Raw genomic sequence first — 20,904 nt, 5'->3', positions numbered from 1 at the left:
GACACTCTCTGACACTCACTATCACTCTCTGACACTCTCAGACACTCTCAGACACTCACTATCACTCTCTGACACTCTCTGACACTCACTATCACTCTCTGACACTCTCTGACACACTCTGACACTCTCTGACACTCACTATCACTCTCTGACACTCTCAGACACTCTCAGACACTCTCAGACACTCACTATCACTCTCTGACACTCTCTGACACTCACTATCACTCTCTGACACTCTCAGACACTCTCAGACACTCACTATCACTCTCTGACACTCTCTGACACTCACTGTCACTATCTGACACTCTCAGACACTCTCAGACACTCACTATCACTCTCTGACACTCTCTGACACTCTCAGACACTCACTATCACTCTCTGACACTCTCTGACACACTCTGACACTCTCTGACACACTCACTATCACTCTCTGACACTCTCAGACACTCTCAGACACTCTCAGACACTCACTATCACTCTCTGACACTCTCTGACACTCACTATCACTCTCTGACTCTCTCAGACACTCTCAGACACTCACTATCACTCTCTGACACTCTCTGACACTCACTATCACTCTCTGACACTCTCTGACACACTCTGACACTCTCTGACACTCACTATCACTCTCTGACACTCTCAGACACTCTCAGACACTCTCAGACACTCACTATCACTCTCTGACACTCTCTGACACTCACTATCACTCTCTGACTCTCTCAGACACTCTCAGACACTCACTATCACTCTCTGACACTCTCTGACACTCACTATCACTCTCTGACACTCTCTGACACACTCTGACACTCTCTGACACTCACTATCACTCTCTGACACTCTCAGACACTCTCAGACACTCTCAGACACTCACTATCACTCTCTGACACTCTCTGACACTCACTATCACTCTCTGACACTCTCAGACACTCACTATCACTATCTGACACTCTCAGACACTCTCAGACACTCACTATCACTCTCTGACACTCTCTGACACTCTCAGACACTCACTATCACTCTCTGACACTCTCTGACACTCTCAGACACTCACTATCTCTCTCTGACACTCTCTGACACATTCAGACACTCACTATCACTCTCTGACACTCTCTGACACACTCTGACACTCACTATCACTCTCTGACACTCTCTGACACTCTCAGACACTCACTATCACTCTCTGACACTCTCTGACACTCACTATCACTCTCTGACACTCTCTGACACTCTCAGACACTCACTATCACTCTCTGACACTCTCTGACACTCACTATCACTCTCTGACACTCTCTGACACACTCAGACACTCATTATCACTCTCTATCACTCTCCGACACTCTCTGACACTCACTATCACTCTCTGACACTCTCTGACACTCTCTGACACTCACTATCACTCTCTGACACTCTCTGACACTCTCAGACACTCACTATCACTCTCTGACACTCTCTGACACTCACTATCACTCTCTGACACTCTCTGACACACTCAGACACTCATTATCACTCTCTATCACTCTCTGACACTCTCTGACACTCACTATCACTCTCTGACACTCTCAGACACTCTCAGACACTCTCAGACACTCACTATCACTCTCTGACACTCTCTGACACTCTCTGACACACATCAGACACTCACTATCACTCTCTATCACTCTCTGACACTCTCTGACACTCACTATCACTCTCTGACACTCTCTGACACTCTCTGACACTCACTATCACTCTCTGACACTCTCAGACACTCTCAGACACTCTCAGACACTCACTATCACTCTCTGACACTCTCTGACACTCTCTGACAAACATCAGACACTCACTATCACTCTCTATCACTCTCTGACACTCTCTGACACTCACTATCACTCTCTGACACTCTCAGACACTCTCAGACACTCACTATCACTCTCTGACACTCTCTGACACTCACTATCACTCTCTGACACTCACTATCACTCTCTGACACTCTCAGACACTCTCAGACACTCACTATCACTCTCTGACACTCTCTGACACTCTCTGACACTCTCTGACACTCACTATCACTCTCTGACACTCTCAGACACTCACTATCACTCTCTGACACTCTCTGACACACTCTGACACTCACTATCACTCTCTGACACTCTCAGACACTCTCAGACACTCACTATCACTCTCTGACACACTCTGACACTCACTATCACTCTCTGACACTCTCTGACACACTCAGACACTCATTATCACTCTCTATCACTCTCTGACACTCTCTGACACTCACTATCACTCTCTGACACTCTCAGACAGTCTCAGACACTCACTATCACTCTCTGACACTCTCTGACACTCTCTGACACACTCAGACACTCACTATCACTCTCTATCACTCTCTGACACTCTCTGACACTCACTATCACTCTCTGACACTCTCAGACACTCTCAGACACTCACTATCACTCTCTGACACTCACTATCACTCTCTGACACTCACTATCACTCTTTGACACTCTCTGACACTCACTATCACTCTCTGACACTCTCTGACACACTCAGACACTCATTATCACACTCTATCACTCTCTGACACTCTCTGACACTCACTATCACTCTCTGACACTCACTATCACTCTCTGACACTCACTATCACTCTTTGACACTCTCTGACACTCACTATCACTCTCTGACACTCTCTGACACACTCAGACACTCATTATCACTCTCTATCACTCTCTGACACACTCAGACACTCACTATCACTCTCTATCACTCTCTGACACTCTCTGACACTCACTATCACTCTCTGACACTCACTATCACTCTCTGACACTCACTATCACTCTTTGACACTCTCTGTCACTCACTATCACTCTCTGACACTCTCTGACACACTCAGACACTCATTATCACTCTCTATCACTCTCTGACACACTCAGACACTCACTATCACTCTCTATCACTCTCTGACACTCTCTGACACTCACTATCACTCTCTGACACTCTCAGACACTCTCAGACACTCTCAGACACTCACTATCGCTCTCTGACACTCTCTGACACTCTCTGACACAATCAGACACTCACTATCACTCTCTATCACTCTCTGACACTCTCTGACACTCACTATCACTCTCTGACACTCTCAGACACTCTCAGACACTCTCAGACACTCACTATCACTCTCTGACACTCTCTGACACTCTCAGACACTCACTATCACTCTCTGACACTCTCTGACACTCTCTGACACTCACTATCACTCTCTGACACTCTCTGACACTCACTATCACTCTCTGACACTCTCTGACACTCACTATCACTCTCTGACACTCTCAGACACTCTCAGACACTCACTATCACTCTCTGACACTCTCTGACACTCTCTGACACTCACTATCACTCTCTGACACTCTCAGACACTCACTATCACTCTCTGACACTCTCAGACACACTCAGACACTCACTATCACTCTCTGACACTCTCTGACACTCTCTGACACTCACTATCACTCTCTGACACTCACTATCACTCTCTGACACTCTCAGACACTCACTATCACTCTCTGACACTCTCAGACACACTCAGACACTCACTATCACTCTCTGACACTCTCTGACACTCTCTGACACTCACTATCACTCTCTGACACTCTCAGACACTCTCAGACACTCACTATCACTCTATGACACTCTCTGACACTCACTATCACTCTCTGACACTCTCTGACACACTCAGACACTCACTATCACTCACTATCACTCTCTGACACTCTCAGACACTCTCAGACACTCACTATCACTCTCTGACACTCTCTGACACTGTCTGACACACTCAGACAGTCACTATCACTCTCTATCACTCTCTGACACTCTCTGACACTCACTATCACTCTCTGACACTCTCAGACACTCTCAGACACTCACTATCACTCTCTGACACTCTCTGACACTCACTATCACTCTCTGACACTCACTATCACTCTCTGACACTCTCAGACACTCTCAGACACTCACTATCACTCTCTGACACTCTCTGACACTCTCTGACACTCACTATCACTCTCTGACACTCTCAGACACTCACTATCACTCTCTGACACTCTCTGACACTCTCTGACACTCACTATCACTCTCTGACTCTCTCTGACACACTCAGACACTCACTATGACTCTCTAGCACTCTCTGACACTCTCTGACACTCACTATCACTCTGTGACACTCTCTGACACTCTCTGACACACACTATCACTCTCTGACACTCTCAAACACTCTCAGACACTCACTATCACTCTCTGACACTCTCAGACACTCACTATCACTCTCTGACACTCTCAGACACACTCAGACACTCACTATCACTCTCTGACACTCTCTGACACTCTCTGACACTCACTATCACTCTCTGACACTCTCAGACACTCTCAGACACTCACTATCACTCTATGACACTCTCTGACACTCACTATCACTCTCTGACACTCTCTGACACACTCAGACACTCACTATCACTCACTATCACTCTCTGACACTCTCAGACACTCTCAGACACTCACTATCACTCTCTGACACTCTCTGACACTAACTATCACTCTCTGACACTCTCTGACACACTCAGACACTCACTATCACTCTCTATCACTCTCTGACACTCTCTGACACTCACTATCACTCTCTGACACTCACTATCACTCTCTGACACTCTCTGACACTCACTATCACTCTCTGACACTCTCTGACACACTCAGACACTCATTATCACTCTCTATCACTCTCTGACCCTCTCTGACACTCACTATCACTCTCTGACACTCACTATCACTCTCAGACACTCTCAGACACTCACTATCACTCTCTGACACTCTCTGACACTCTCTGACACACTCAGACACTCACTATCACTCTCTGACACTCTCTGACACTCACTATCACTCTCTGACACTCTCTGACACACTCAGACACTCATATCACTCTCTATCACTCTCTGACACTCTCTGACACTCACTATCACTCTCTGACACTCTCTGACACTCTCAGACACACTCAGACACTCACTATCACTCTCTATCACTCTCTGACACTCTCTGACACTCACTATCACTCTCTGACACTCTCTGACACTCTCAGACACTCACTATCACTCTCTGACACCCTCTCACACTCACTATCACTCTCTGACACTCACTATCACTCTCTGACACTCTCGAGACACTCTCAGACACTCACTATCACTCTCTGACACTCTCTGACACTCTCTGACACTCACTATCACTCTCTGACACTCTCAGACACTCACTATCACTCTCTGACACTCTCTGACACTCTCTGACACTCACTATCACTCTCTGACACTCACTATCACTCTCAGACACTCACTATCACTCTCTGACACTCTCTGACACTCACTATCACTCTCTGACACTCTCTGACACACTCAGACACTCACTTATCACTCTCTATCACTCTCTGACACTCTCTGACACTCACTATCACTCTCTGACACTCTCAGACTCTCTCAGACACTCTCAGACACTCACTATCACTCTCTGACACTCTCTTGACACTCTCTGACTCACACTCACAGACACTCACTATCACTCTCTATCACTCTCTGACACTCTCTGACACTCACTATCACTCTCTGACACTCTCAGACACTCTCAGACACTCACTATCACTCTCTGACACTCTCTGACACTCACTATCACTCTCTGACACTCACTATCACTCTCTGACACTCTCTGACATTCACTATCACTCTCTGACACTCTCAGACACTCTCAGACACTCACTATCACTCTCTGACACTCTCTGACACTCTCAGACACTCACTATCACTCTCTGACACTCTCTGACACTCTCAGACACTCACTATCACTCTCTGACACTCTCTGACACACTCAGACACTCACTATCACTCTCTGACACTCTCTGACACTCTCTGACACTCACTATCACTCTCTGACACTCTCTGACACTCTCAGACACTCACTATCACTCTCTGACACTCTCTGACACACTCAGACACTCACTATCACTCTCTGACACTCTCTGACACTCTCTGACACTCACTATCACTCTCTGACACTCTCTGACACTCTCAGACACTCACTATCACTCTCTGACACTCTCTGACACTCTCAGACACTCACTATCACTCTCTGACACTCTCTGACACACTCAGACACTCACTATCACTCTCTGACACTCTCTGACACTCTCTGACACTCACTATCACTCTCTGACACTCTCTGACACTCTCAGACACTCACTATCACTCTCTGACACTCTCTGACACACTCAGACACTCACTATCACTCTCTGACACTCTCTGACACTCTCTGACACTCACTATCACTCTCTGACACTCTCTGACACTCTCAGACACTCACTATCACTCTCTGACACTCTCTGACACTCTCAGACACTCACTATCACTCTCTGACACTCTCTGACACACTCAGACACTCACTATCACTCTCTGACACTCTCTGACACTCTCTGACACTCACTATCACTCTCTGACACTCTCAGACACTCTCAGACACTCACTATCACTCTCTGACACTCTCTGACACTCTCTGACACTCACTATCACTCTCTGACACTCTCAGACACTCTCAGACACTCACTATCACTCTCTGACACTCTCTGACACTCACTATCACTCTCTGACACTCTCAGACACTCTCAGACACTCACTATCACTCTCTGACACTCTCTGACACTCACTATCACTCTCTGACACTCTCTGACACACTCGGACACTCACTATCACTCTCTGATCACTCTCTGACACTCTCTGACACTCACTATCACTCTCTGACACTCTCTGACACTCACTATCACTCTCTGACACTCTCTGACACACTCGGACACTCACTATCAGTCTCTATCACTCTCTGACACTCTCTGACACTCACTATCACTCTCTGACACTCTCAGACACTCTCAGACACTCACTATCACTCTCTGACACTCTCTGACACTCACTATCACTCTCTGACACTCTCTGACACACTCAGACACTCACTATCACTCTCTGACACTCTCTGACACTCTCTGACACTCACTATCACTCTCTGACACTCTCTGACACTCTCAGACACTCAGTATCACTCTCTGACACTCTCTGACACTCTCAGACACTCACTATCACTCTCTGACACTCTCTGACACACTCAGACACTCACTATCACTCTCTGACACTCTCTGACACTCTCTGACACTCACTATCACTCTCTGACCACTCTCTGACACTCTCAGACACTCACTATCACTCTCTGACACTCTCTGACACACTCAGACACTCACTATCACTCTCTGACACTCTCTGACACTCTCTGACACTCACTATCACTCTCTGACACTCTCAGACACTCTCAGACACTCACTATCACTCTCTGACACTCTCTGACACTCTCAGACACTCACTATCACTCTCTGACACTCTCTGACACACTCAGACACTCACTATCACTCTCTGACACTCTCTGACACTCTCTGACACTCACTATCACTCTCTGACACTCTCAGACACTCTCAGACACTCACTATCACTCTCTGACACTCTCTGACACTCTCTGACACTCACTATCACTCTCTGACACTCTCAGACACTCTCAGACACTCACTATCACTCTCTGACACTCTCTGACACTCACTATCACTCTCTGACACTCTCAGACACTCTCAGACACTCACTATCACTCTCTGACACTCTCTGACACTCACTATCACTCTCTGACACTCTCTGACACACTCGGACACTCACTATCAGTCTCTATCACTCTCTGACACTCTCTGACACTCACTATCACTGTCTGACACTCTCAGACACTCTCAGACACTCACTATCACTCTCTGACACTCTCTGACACTCACTATCACTCTCTGACTCTCTCAGACACTCTCAGACACTCACTATCACTCTCTGACACTCTCTGACACTCTCAGACACTCACTATCACTCTCTGACACTCTCTGACACTCACTATCACTCTCTGACACTCTCTGACACACTCGGACACTCACTATCAGTCTCTATCACTCTCTGACACTCTCTGACACTCACTATCACTCTCTGACACTCTCAGACACTCTCAGACACTCACTATCACTCTCTGACAATCTCTGACACTCACTATCACTCTCTGACTCTCTCAGACACTCTCAGACACTCACTATCACTCTCTGACACTCTCTGACACTCACTATCACTCTCTGACACTCTCTGACACACTCTGACACTCTCTGACACTCACTATCACTCTCTGACACTCTCAGACACTCTCAGACACTCTCAGACACTCACTATCACTCTCTGACACTCTCTGACACTCACTATCACTCTCTGACACTCTCAGACACTCTCAGACACTCACTATCACTCTCTGACACTCTCTGACACTCACTATCACTCTCTGACACTCTCTGACACTCACTATCACTCTCTGACACTCTCTGACACACTCGGACACTCACTATCAGTCTCTATCACTCTCTGACACTCTCTGACACTCACTATCACTCTCTGACACTCTCAGACACTCTCAGACACTCACTATCACTCTCTGACAATCTCTGACACTCACTATCACTCTCTGACTCTCTCAGACACTCTCAGACACTCACTATCACTCTCTGACACTCTCTGACACTCACTATCACTCTCTGACACTCTCTGACACACTCTGACACTCTCTGACACTCACTATCACTCTCTGACACTCTCAGACACTCTCAGACACTCTCAGACACTCACTATCACTCTCTGACACTCTCTGACACTCACTATCACTCTCTGACACTCTCAGACACTCTCAGACACTCACTATCACTCTCTGACACTCTCTGACACTCACTATCACTCTCTGACACTCTCAGACACTCTCAGACACTCACTATCACTCTCTGACACTCTCTGACAATCTCAGACACTCACTATCACTCTCTGACACTCTCTGACACTCTCAGACACTCACTATCTCTCTCTGACACTCTCTGACACTTTCAGACACTCACTATCACTCTCTGACACTCTCTGACACACTCTGACACTCACTATCACTCTCTGACACTCTCTGACACTCTCAGACACTCACTATCACTCTCTGACACTCTCTGACACTCACTATCACTCTCTGACACTCTCTGACACACTCAGACACTCATTATCACTCTCTATCACTCTCTGACACTCTCTGACACTCACTATCACTCTCTGACACTCTCTGACACTCTCTGACACTCACTATCGCTCTCTGACACTCTCTGACACTCTCAGACACTCACTATCACTCTCTGACACTCTCTGACACTCACTATCACTCTCTGACACTCTCTGACACACTCAGACACTCATTATCACTCTCTATCACTCTCCGACACTCTCTGACACTCACTATCACTCTCTGACACTCTCTGACACTCTCTGACACTCACTATCACTCTCTGACACTCTCTGACACTCTCAGACACTCACTATCACTCTCTGACACTCTCTGACACTCACTATCACTCTCTGACACTCTCTGACACTCACTATCACTCTCTGACACTCTCTGACACTCTCTGACACTCTCTGACACTCACTATCACTCTCTGACACTCTCTGACACACTCAGACACTCATTATCACTCTCTATCACTCTCTGACACTCTCTGACACTCACTATCACTCTCTGACACTCTCTGACACTCTCTGACACTCACTATCACTCTCTGACACTCTCTGACACTCTCAGACACTCACTATCACTCTCTGACACTCTCTGACACTCACTATCACTCTCTGACACTCTCTGACACACTCAGACACTCATTATCACTCTCTATCACACTCCGACACTCTCTGACACTCACTATCACTCTCTGACACTCTCTGACACTCTCTGACACTCACTATCACTCTCTGACACTCTCTGACACTCTCAGACACTCACTATCACTCTCTGACACTCTCTGACACTCACTATCACTCTCTGACACTCTCTGACACTCTCTGACACTCATTATCACTCTCTATCACTCTCTGACACTCTCTGACACTCACTATCACTCTCTGACACTCTCAGACACTCTCAGACACTCTCAGACACTCACTATCACTCTCTGACACTCTCTGACACTCTCTGACACACATCAGACACTCACTATCACTCTCTATCACTCTCTGACACTCTCTGACACTCACTATCACTCTCTGACACTCTCAGACACTCTCAGACACTCACTATCACTCTCTGAAACTCTCTGACACTCACTATCACTCTCTGACACTCACTATCACTCTCTGACACTCTCAGACACTCTCAGACACTCACTATCACTCTCTGAAACTCTCAGACACTCTCAGACACTCTCAGACACTCACTATCACTCTCTGACACTCTCTGACACTCTCTGACACACAGCAGACACTCACTATCACTCTCTATCACTCTCTGACACTCTCTGACACTCACTATCACTCTCTGACACTCTCAGACACTCTCAGACACTCACTATCACTCTCTGACACTCTCTGACACTCACTATCACTCTCTGACACTCACTATCACTCTCTGACACTCTCAGACACTCTCAGACACTCACTATCACTCTCTGACACTCTCTGACACTCTCTGACACTCTCTGACACTCACTATCACTCTCTGACACTCTCTGACACATTCAGACACTCACTATCACTCTCTGACACTCTCTGACACACTCTGACACTCACTATCACTCTCTGACACTCTCTGACACACTCAGACACTCACTATCACTCTCTATCACTCTCTGACACTCTCTGACACTCACTATCACTCTCTGACACTCTCAGACACTCTCAGACACTCTCAGACACTCACTATCACTCTCTGACACTCTCTGACACACTCAGACACTCACTATCACTCTCTATCACTCTCTGACACTCTCTGACACTCACTATCACTCTCTGACACTCTCTGACACACTCAGACACTCACTATCACTCTCTATCACTCTCTGACACTCTCTGACACTCACTATCACTCTCTGACACTCTCAGACACTCTCAGACACTCTCAGACACTCACTATCACTCTCTGACACTCTCTGACACTCTCTGACACACTCAGACACTCACTATCACTCTCTATCACTCTCTGACACTCTCTGACACTCACTATCACTCTCTGACACTCTCAGACACTCTCAGACACTCTCAGACACTCACTATCACTCTCTGACACTCTCTGACACTCTCAGACACTCACTATCACTCTCTGACACTCTCTGACACTCTCTGACACTCACTATCACTCTCTGACACTCTCTGACACTCACTATCACTCTCTGACACTCACTATCACTCTCTGACACTCTCTGACACTCTCTGACACTCACTATCACTCTCTGACACTCTCTGACACTCACTATCACTCTCTGACACTCTCAGACACTCTCAGACACTCACTATCACTCTCTGACACTCTCTGACACTCTCTGACACTCACTATCACTCTCTGACACTCTCAGACACTCACTATCACTCTCTGACACTCTCTGACACTCACTATCACTCTCTGACACTCTCTGACACACTCAGACACTCACTATGACTCTCTATCACTCACTGACACTCTCTGACACTCACTATCACTCTCTATCAATCTCTGACACTCTCTGACACTCACTATCACTCTCTGACACTCTCAGACACTCTCAGACACTCACTATCACTCTCTGTACCTCTCTGACACTCTCTGACACACTCAGACACTCAATATCACTCTCTATCACTCTCTGACACTCTCTGACACTCACTATCACTCTCAGACACTCACTATCACTCTCTGACACTCTCAGACACACTCAGACACTCACTATCACTCTCTGACACTCTCTGACACTCTCTGACACTCACTATCACTCTCTGACACTCACTATCACTCTCTGACACTCTCAGACACTCACTATCACTCTCTGACACTCTCAGACACACTCAGACACTCACTATCACTCTCTGACACTCTCTGACACTCTCTGACACTCACTATCACTCTCTGACACTCTCAGACACTCTCAGACACTCACTAACACTCTATGACACTCTCTGACACTCACTATCACTCTCTGACACTCTCTGACACACTCAGACACTCACTATCACTCACTATCACTCTCTGACACTCTCAGACACTCTCAGACACTCACTATCACTCTCTGACACTCTCTGACACTGTCTGACACACTCAGACAGTCACTATCACTCTCTATCACTCTCTGACACTCTCTGACACTCACTATCACTCTCTGACACTCTCAGACACTCTCAGACACTCACTATCACTCTCTGACACTCTCTGACACTCACTATCACTCTCTGACACTCACTATCACTCTCTGACACTCACTATCACTCTCTGACACTCTCAGACACTCTCAGACACTCACTATCACTCTCTGACACTCTCTGACACTCACTATCACTCTCTGACACTCACTATCACTCTCTGACACTCTCAGACACTCTCAGACACTCACTATCACTCTCTGACACTCTCTGACACTCTCTGACACTCACTATCACTCTCTGACACTCTCAGACACTCACTATCACTCTCTGACACTCTCTGACACTCTCTGACACTCACTATCACTCTCTGACACTCTCTGACACACTCAGACACTCACTATGACTCTCTATCACTCTCTGACACTCTCTGACACTCACTATCACTCTCTGACACTCTCTGACACTCTCTGACACTCACTATCACTCTCTGACACTCTCAGACACTCTCAGACACTCACTATCACTCTCTGACACTCTCAGACACTCACTATCACTCTCTATCACTCTCTGACACTCTCTGACACTCACTATCACTCTCTGACACTCTCAGACACTCTCAGACACTCACTATCACTCTCTGACACTCTCAGACACTCTCAGACACTCACTATCACTCTCTGACACTCTCAGACACACTCAGACACTCACTATCACTCTCTGACACTCTCTGACACTCTCTGACACTCACTATCACTCTCTGACACTCTCAGACACTCTCAGACACTCACTATCACTCTATGACACTCTCTGACACTCACTATCACTCTCTGACACTCTCTGACACACTCAGACACTCACTATCACTCACTATCACTCTCTGACACTCTCAGACACTCTCAGACACTCACTATCACTCTCTGACACTCTCTGACACTAACTATCACTCTCTGACACTCTCTGACACACTCAGACACTCACTATCACTCTCTATCACTCTCTGACACTCTCTGACACTCACTATCACTCTCTGACACTCACTATCACTCTCTGACACTCTCTGACACTCACTATCACTCTCTGACACTCTCTGACACTCTCTGACACACTCAGACACTCATTATCACTCTCTGTCACTCTCTGACACTCACTATCACTCTCTGACACTCACTATCACTCTCAGACACTCTCAGACACTCACTATCACTCTCTGACACTCTCTGACACTCTCTGACACACTCAGACACTCACTATCACTCTTTGACACTCTCTGACACTCACTATCACTCTCTGACACTCTCTGACACACTCAGACACTCATTATCACTCTCTATCACTCTCTGACACTCTCTGACACTCACTATCACTCTCTGACACTCTCTGACACTCTCAGACACACTCAGACACTCACTATCACTCTCTATCACTCTCTGACGCTCTCTGACACTCACTATCACTCTCTGACACTCTCTGACACTCTCAGACACTCACTATCACTCTCTGACACTCTCTGACACTCACTATCACTCTCTGACACTCACTATCACTCTCTGACACTCTGAGACACTCTCAGACACTCACTATCACTCTCTGACACTCTCTGACACTCTCTGACACTCACTATCACTCTCTGACACGCTCAGACACTCACTATCACTCTCTGACACTCTCTGACACTCTCTGACACTCACTATCACTCTCTGACACTCTCAGACACTCTCAGACACTCACTATCACTCTCTGACACTCTCTGACACTCACTATCACTCTCTGACACTCTCTGACACACTCAGACACTCATTATCACTCTCTATCACTCTCTGACACTCTCTGACACTCACTATCACTCTCTGACACTCTCAGACTCTCTCAGAAACTCTCAGACACTCACTATCACTCTCTGACACTCTCTGACACACTCAGACACTCACTATCACTCTCTATCACTCTCTGACACTCTCTGACACTCACTATCACTTTCTGACACTCTCAGAAACTCTCAGACACTCACTATCACTCTCTGACACTCTCTGACACTCACTATCACTCTCTGACACTCACTATCACTCTCTGACACTCTCTGACACTCACTATCACTCTCTGACACTCTCTGACACACTCAGACACTCATTATCACTCTCTATCACTCTCTGACACACTCTGACACTCACTATCACTCTCTGACACTCTCAGACACTCTCAGACACTCTCAGACACTCACTATCACTCTCTGACACTCTCTGACACTCTCTGACACACTCAGACACTCACTATCACTCTCTATCACTCTCTGACACTCTCTGACACTCACTATCACTCTCTGACACTCTCAGACACTCTCAGACACTCTCAGACACTCACTATCACTCTCTGACACTCTCTGACACTCTCAGACACTCACTATCACTCTCTGACACTCTCTGACACTCTCTGACACTCACTATCACTCTCTGACACTCTCAGACACTCACTATCACTCTCTGACACTCTCTGACACTCTCTGACACTCACTATCAATCTCTGACACTCTCAGACACTCACTATCACTCTCTGACACTCTCAGACACTCTCAGACACTCACTATCACTCTCTGACACTCTTTGACACTCACTATCACTCTCTGACACTCTCAGACACTCTCAGACACTCACTATCACTCTCTGACACTCTCTGACACTCTCTGACACTCACTATCACTCTCTGACACTCTCAGACACTCACTATCACTCTCTGACACTCTCTGACACTCCCTATCACTCTCTGACACTCTCTGACACACTCAGACACTCACTATGACTCTCTATCACTCTCTGACACTCTCTGACACTCACTATCACTCTCTGACACTCTCTGACACACTCAGACACTCATTATCACTCTCTATCAATCTCTGGCACTCTCTGACACTCACTATCACTCTCTGACACTCTCAGACACTCTCAGACACTCACTATCACTCTCTGACACTCTCTGACACACTCAGACACTCACTATCACTCTCTATCACTCTCCGACACTCTCTGACACTCACTATCACTCTCTGACACTCTCTGACACACTCAGACACTCATTATCACTCTCTATCAATCTCTGGCACTCTCTGACACTCACTATCACTCTCTGACACTCTCAGACACTCTCAGACACTCACTATCACTCTCTGACACTCTCTGACACACTCAGACACTCACTATCACTCTCTATCACTCTCCGACACTCTCTGACACTCACTATCACTCTCTGACACTCTCAGAAACTCTCAGACATTCACTATCACTCTCTATCACTCTCTGACACTCACTATCACTCTCTGACACTCTCAGACACTCTCAGACACTCACTATCACTCTCTGACACTCTCTGACACTCTCTGACACTCACTATCACTCTCTGACACACTCAGACACTCACTATCACTCTCTGACACTCTCTGACACTCTCTGACACTCACTATCACTCTCTGACACTCTCAAACACACTCAGACACTCACTATGACTCTCTATCACTCTCTGACACTCTCTGACACTCACTATCACTCTCTGACACTCTCTGACACTCACTATCACTCTCTGACACTCTCAGACAGTCACTATCACTCTCTGACACTCTCAGACACTCACTATCACTCTCTATCACTCTCTGACACTCTCTGACACTCACTATCACTCTCTGACACTCTCAGACACTCTCAGACACTCACTTTCACTCTCTGACACTCTCTGACACTCTCTGACACTCACTATCACTCTCTGACACTCTCAGACACTCTCAGACACTCACTATCACTCTCTGACACTCTCTGACACTCACTATCACTCTCTGACACTCTCAGACACTCTCAGACACTCACTATCACTCTCTGACACTCTCTGACACTCTCTGACACTCAGTATCACTCTCTGACACTCTCAGACACTCTCAGACACTCACTATCACTCTATGACACTCTCTGACACTCACTATCACTCTCTGACACTCTCTGACACACTCAGACACTCACTATCACTCACTATCACTCTCTGACACTCTCAGACACTCTCAGACACTCACTATCACTCTCTGACAGTCTCTGACACTAACTATCACTCTCTGACACTCTCTGACACACTCAGACACTTACTATCACTCTCTATCACTCTCTGACGCTCTCTGACACTCACTATCACTCTCTGACACTCACTATCACTGTCTGACACTCTCTGACACTCACTATCACTCTCTGACACTCTCTGACACTCACTATCACTCTCTGACACTCTCTGACACACTCAGACACTCACTATCACTCTCTATCACTCTCTGACACTCTCTGACACTCACTATCACTCTCTGACACTCTCAGACACTCTCAGACACTCTCAGACACTCACTATCACTCTCTGACACTCTCAGACACTCACTATCACTCTCTGACACTCACTATCACTCACTATCACTCTCTATCACTCTCTGACACTCTCTGACACTCACTATCACTCTCTGACACTCTCAGACACTCTCAGACACTCACTATCACTCTCTGACACTCTCTGACACTCACTATCACTCTCTGACACTCTCAGACACTCTCAGACACTCACTATCACTCTCTGACACTCTCTGACACTCTCTGACACTCACTATCACTCTCTGACACTCTCAGACACTCTCAGACACTCACTATCACTCTATGACACTCTCTGACACTCACTATCACTCTCTGACACTCTCTGACACACTCAGACAGTCACTATCACTCACTATCACTCTCTGACACTCTCAGACACTCTCAGACACTCACTATCACTCTCTGACACACTCTGACACTAACTATCACTCTCTGACACTCTCTGACACACTCAGACACTTACTATCACTCTCTATCACTCTCTGACACTCTCTGACACTCACTATCACTCTCTGACACTCACTATCACTCTCTGACACTCTCTGACACTCACTATCAATCTCTGACACTCTCTGACACTCACTATCACTCTCTGACACTCTCTGACACACTCAGACACTCACTATCACTCTCTATCACTCTCTGACACTCTCTGACACTCACTATCACTCTCTGACACTCTCAGACACTCTCAGACACTCTCAGACACTCACTATCACTCTCTGACACTCTCTGACACTCACTATCACTCTCTGACACTCTCAGACACTCTCAGACACTCACTATCACTCTCTGACACTCTCTGACACTCTCAGACACTCACTATCACTCTCTGACACTCTCTGACACTCTCAGACACTCACTATCACTCTCTGACACTCTCTGACACACTCAGACACTCACTATCACTCTCTGACACTCTCTGACACTCTCTGACACTCACCATCACTCTCTGACACTCTCTGACACTCTCAGACACTCACTATCACTCGCTGACACTCTCTGACACACTCAGGCACTCACTATCACTCTCTGACACTCTCAGACACTCACTATCACTCTCTGACACTCCCTGACACTCACTATCACTCTCTGACACTCTCTGACACACTCAGACACTCACTATCACTCTCTATCACTATCTGACACTCTCTGACACTCACTATCACTCTCTGACACTCTCTGACACACTCAGACACTCACTATCACTCTCCATCACTCTCTGACACTCTCTGACACTCACTATCACTCTCTGACACTCTCTGACACACTCAGACACTCACTATCACTCTCTGACACTCTCTGACACTCTCTGACACTCACTATCACTCTCTGACACTCTCTGACACTCTCAGACACTCACTATCACTCTCTGACACTCTCTGACACTCACTATCACTCTCTGACACTCTCTGACACACTCAGACACTCACTATCACTCTATCACTCTCTGACACTCTCTGACACTCACTATCACTCTCTGACACTCTCTGACACTCACTATCACTCTCTGACACTCTCTGACAAACTCAGACACTCACTATCACTCTCTATCACTCTCTGACACTCTCTGACACTCACTATCACTTTCAGACACTCTCTGACACTCACTATCACTCTCTGACACTCTCTGACACTCACTATCACTCTCTGACACTCTCTGACACACTCAGACACTCACTATCACTCTCTATCACTCTCTGACACTCTCTGACACTCACTATCACTCTCTGACACTCTCAGACACTCTCAGACACTCTCAGACACTCACTATCACTCTCTGACACTCTCTGACACTCTCTGACACACACTATCACTCTCTGACACTCTCTGACACTCACTATCACTCTCTGACACTCTCTGACACACTCAGACACTCACCATCACTCTCTATCACTCTCTGACACTCTCTGACACTCACTATCACTCTCTGACACTCTCAGACACTCTCAGACACTCACTATCACTCTCTGACACTCTCTGACACTCACTATCACTATCTGACACTCTCAGACACTCACTATCACTCTCTGATACTCTCTGACACTCTCAGACACTCACTATCACTCAATGACACTCTCTGACACTCTCAGGCACTCACTATCACTCTCTGACACTCTCTGACACACTCAGACACTCACTATCACTCTCTGACACTCTCTGACACTCTCTGACACTCACTATCACTCTCTGACACTCTCTGACACTCACTATCACTCTCTGACACTCTCTGACACTCTCTGACACTCACTATCACTCTCTGACAATCTCTGACACTCACTATCACTCTCTGACACTCTCTGACACTCTCTGACACTCACTATCACTCTCTGACACTCTCTGACACTCACTATCACTCTCTGACACTCTCTGACACTCACTATCACTCTCTGACACTCTCTGACACTCTCTGACACTCACTATCACTCTCTGACACTCTCTGACACTCACTATCACTCTCTGACACTCTCTGACACTCTCTGACACTCTCTGACACTCACTATCACTCTCAGACACTCTCAGACACTCACTATCACTCTCTATCACTCTCTGACACTCTCTGACACTCACTATCACTCTCTGACACTCTCTGACACTCTCAGGCACTCACTATCACTCTCTGACACTCTGTGACACACTCAGACACTCACTATCACTCTCTGACACTCTCTGACACTCTCTGACACTCACTATCACTCTCTGACACTCTCTGACACTCACTATCACTCTCTGACACTCTCTGACACTCTCTGACACTCACTATCACTCTCTGACACTCTCTGACACTCACTATCACTCTCTGACACTCTCTGACACTCACTATCACTCTCTGACACTCTTTGACACTCTCTGACACTCACTATCACTCTCTGACACTCTCTGACACTCACTATCACTCTCTGACACTCTCTGACACTCTCTGACACTCACTATCACTCTCTGACACTCTCAGACACTCTCAGACACTCACTATCACTCTCTATCACTCTCTGACACTCTCAGACACTCTCAGACACTCACTATCACTCTCTGACACTCTCTGACACTCACTATCACTCTCTGACACTCTCTGACACTCTCAGACACTCACTATCACTCTCTGACACTCTCTGACACTCTCAGACACTCACTATCACTCTCTGACACTCTCTGACACACTCAGACACTCACTATCACTCTCTGACACTCTCTGACACTCACTATCACTCTCTGACACTCTCGGGCACTCTCTGGCACTCACTATCACTCTCTGACACTCTCTGACACACTCTGACACTCACTATCACTCTCTGACACTCTCTGACACTCTCTGACACTCTCTGACACTCACTATCACTCTCTGACACTCTCTGACACTCTCTGACACTCACTATCACTCTCTGACACTCTCTGACACACTCTGACACTCACTATCACTCTCTGACACTCTCTGACACACTCAGACACTCACTATCACTCTCTGACACTCTCTGACACTCACTATCACTCTCTGACACTCTCGGGCACTCTCTGACACTCACTATCACTCTCTGACACTCTCTGACACACTCTGACACTCACTATCACTCTCTGACACTCTCTGACACTCTCTGACACTCACTATCACTCTCTGACACTCTCTGACACTCTCTGACACTCACTATCACTCTCTGACACTCTCTGACACACTCTGACACTCACTATCACTCTCTGACACTCTCTGACACTCACTATCACTCTCTGACACTCTCTGACACTCTCTGACACTCACTATCACTCTCTGACACTCTCTGACACTCTCTGACACTCACTATCACTCTCTGACACTCTCTGACACACTCTGACACTCACTATCACTCTCTGACACTCTCTGACACTCACTATCACTCTCTGACACTCTCGGGCACTCTCTGACACACTCTGACACTCACTATCACTCTCTGACACTCTCTGACACACTCAGACACTCACTATCACTCTCTGACACTCTCTGACACTCACTATCACTCTCTGACACTCTCGGGCACTCTCTGACACTCACTATCACTCTCTGACACTCTCTGACACACTCTGACACTCACTATCACTCTCTGACACTCTCTGACACTCTCTGACACTCACTATCACTCTCTGACACTCTCTGACACTCTCTGACACTCACTATCACTCCCTGACACTCTCTGACACACTCTGACACTCACTATCACTCTCTGACACTCTCTGACACTCACTATCACTCTCTGACACTCTCTGACACTCTCTGACACTCACTATCACTCTCTGACACTCTCTGA

The sequence above is a fragment of the Heterodontus francisci genome, chromosome 3 (genome assembly GCF_036365525.1).
Source record: "Heterodontus francisci isolate sHetFra1 chromosome 3, sHetFra1.hap1, whole genome shotgun sequence".
NCBI classification, from domain to species: Eukaryota; Metazoa; Chordata; class Chondrichthyes; order Heterodontiformes; family Heterodontidae; genus Heterodontus; species Heterodontus francisci.
This window is presented reverse-complemented; position numbering follows the sequence as displayed.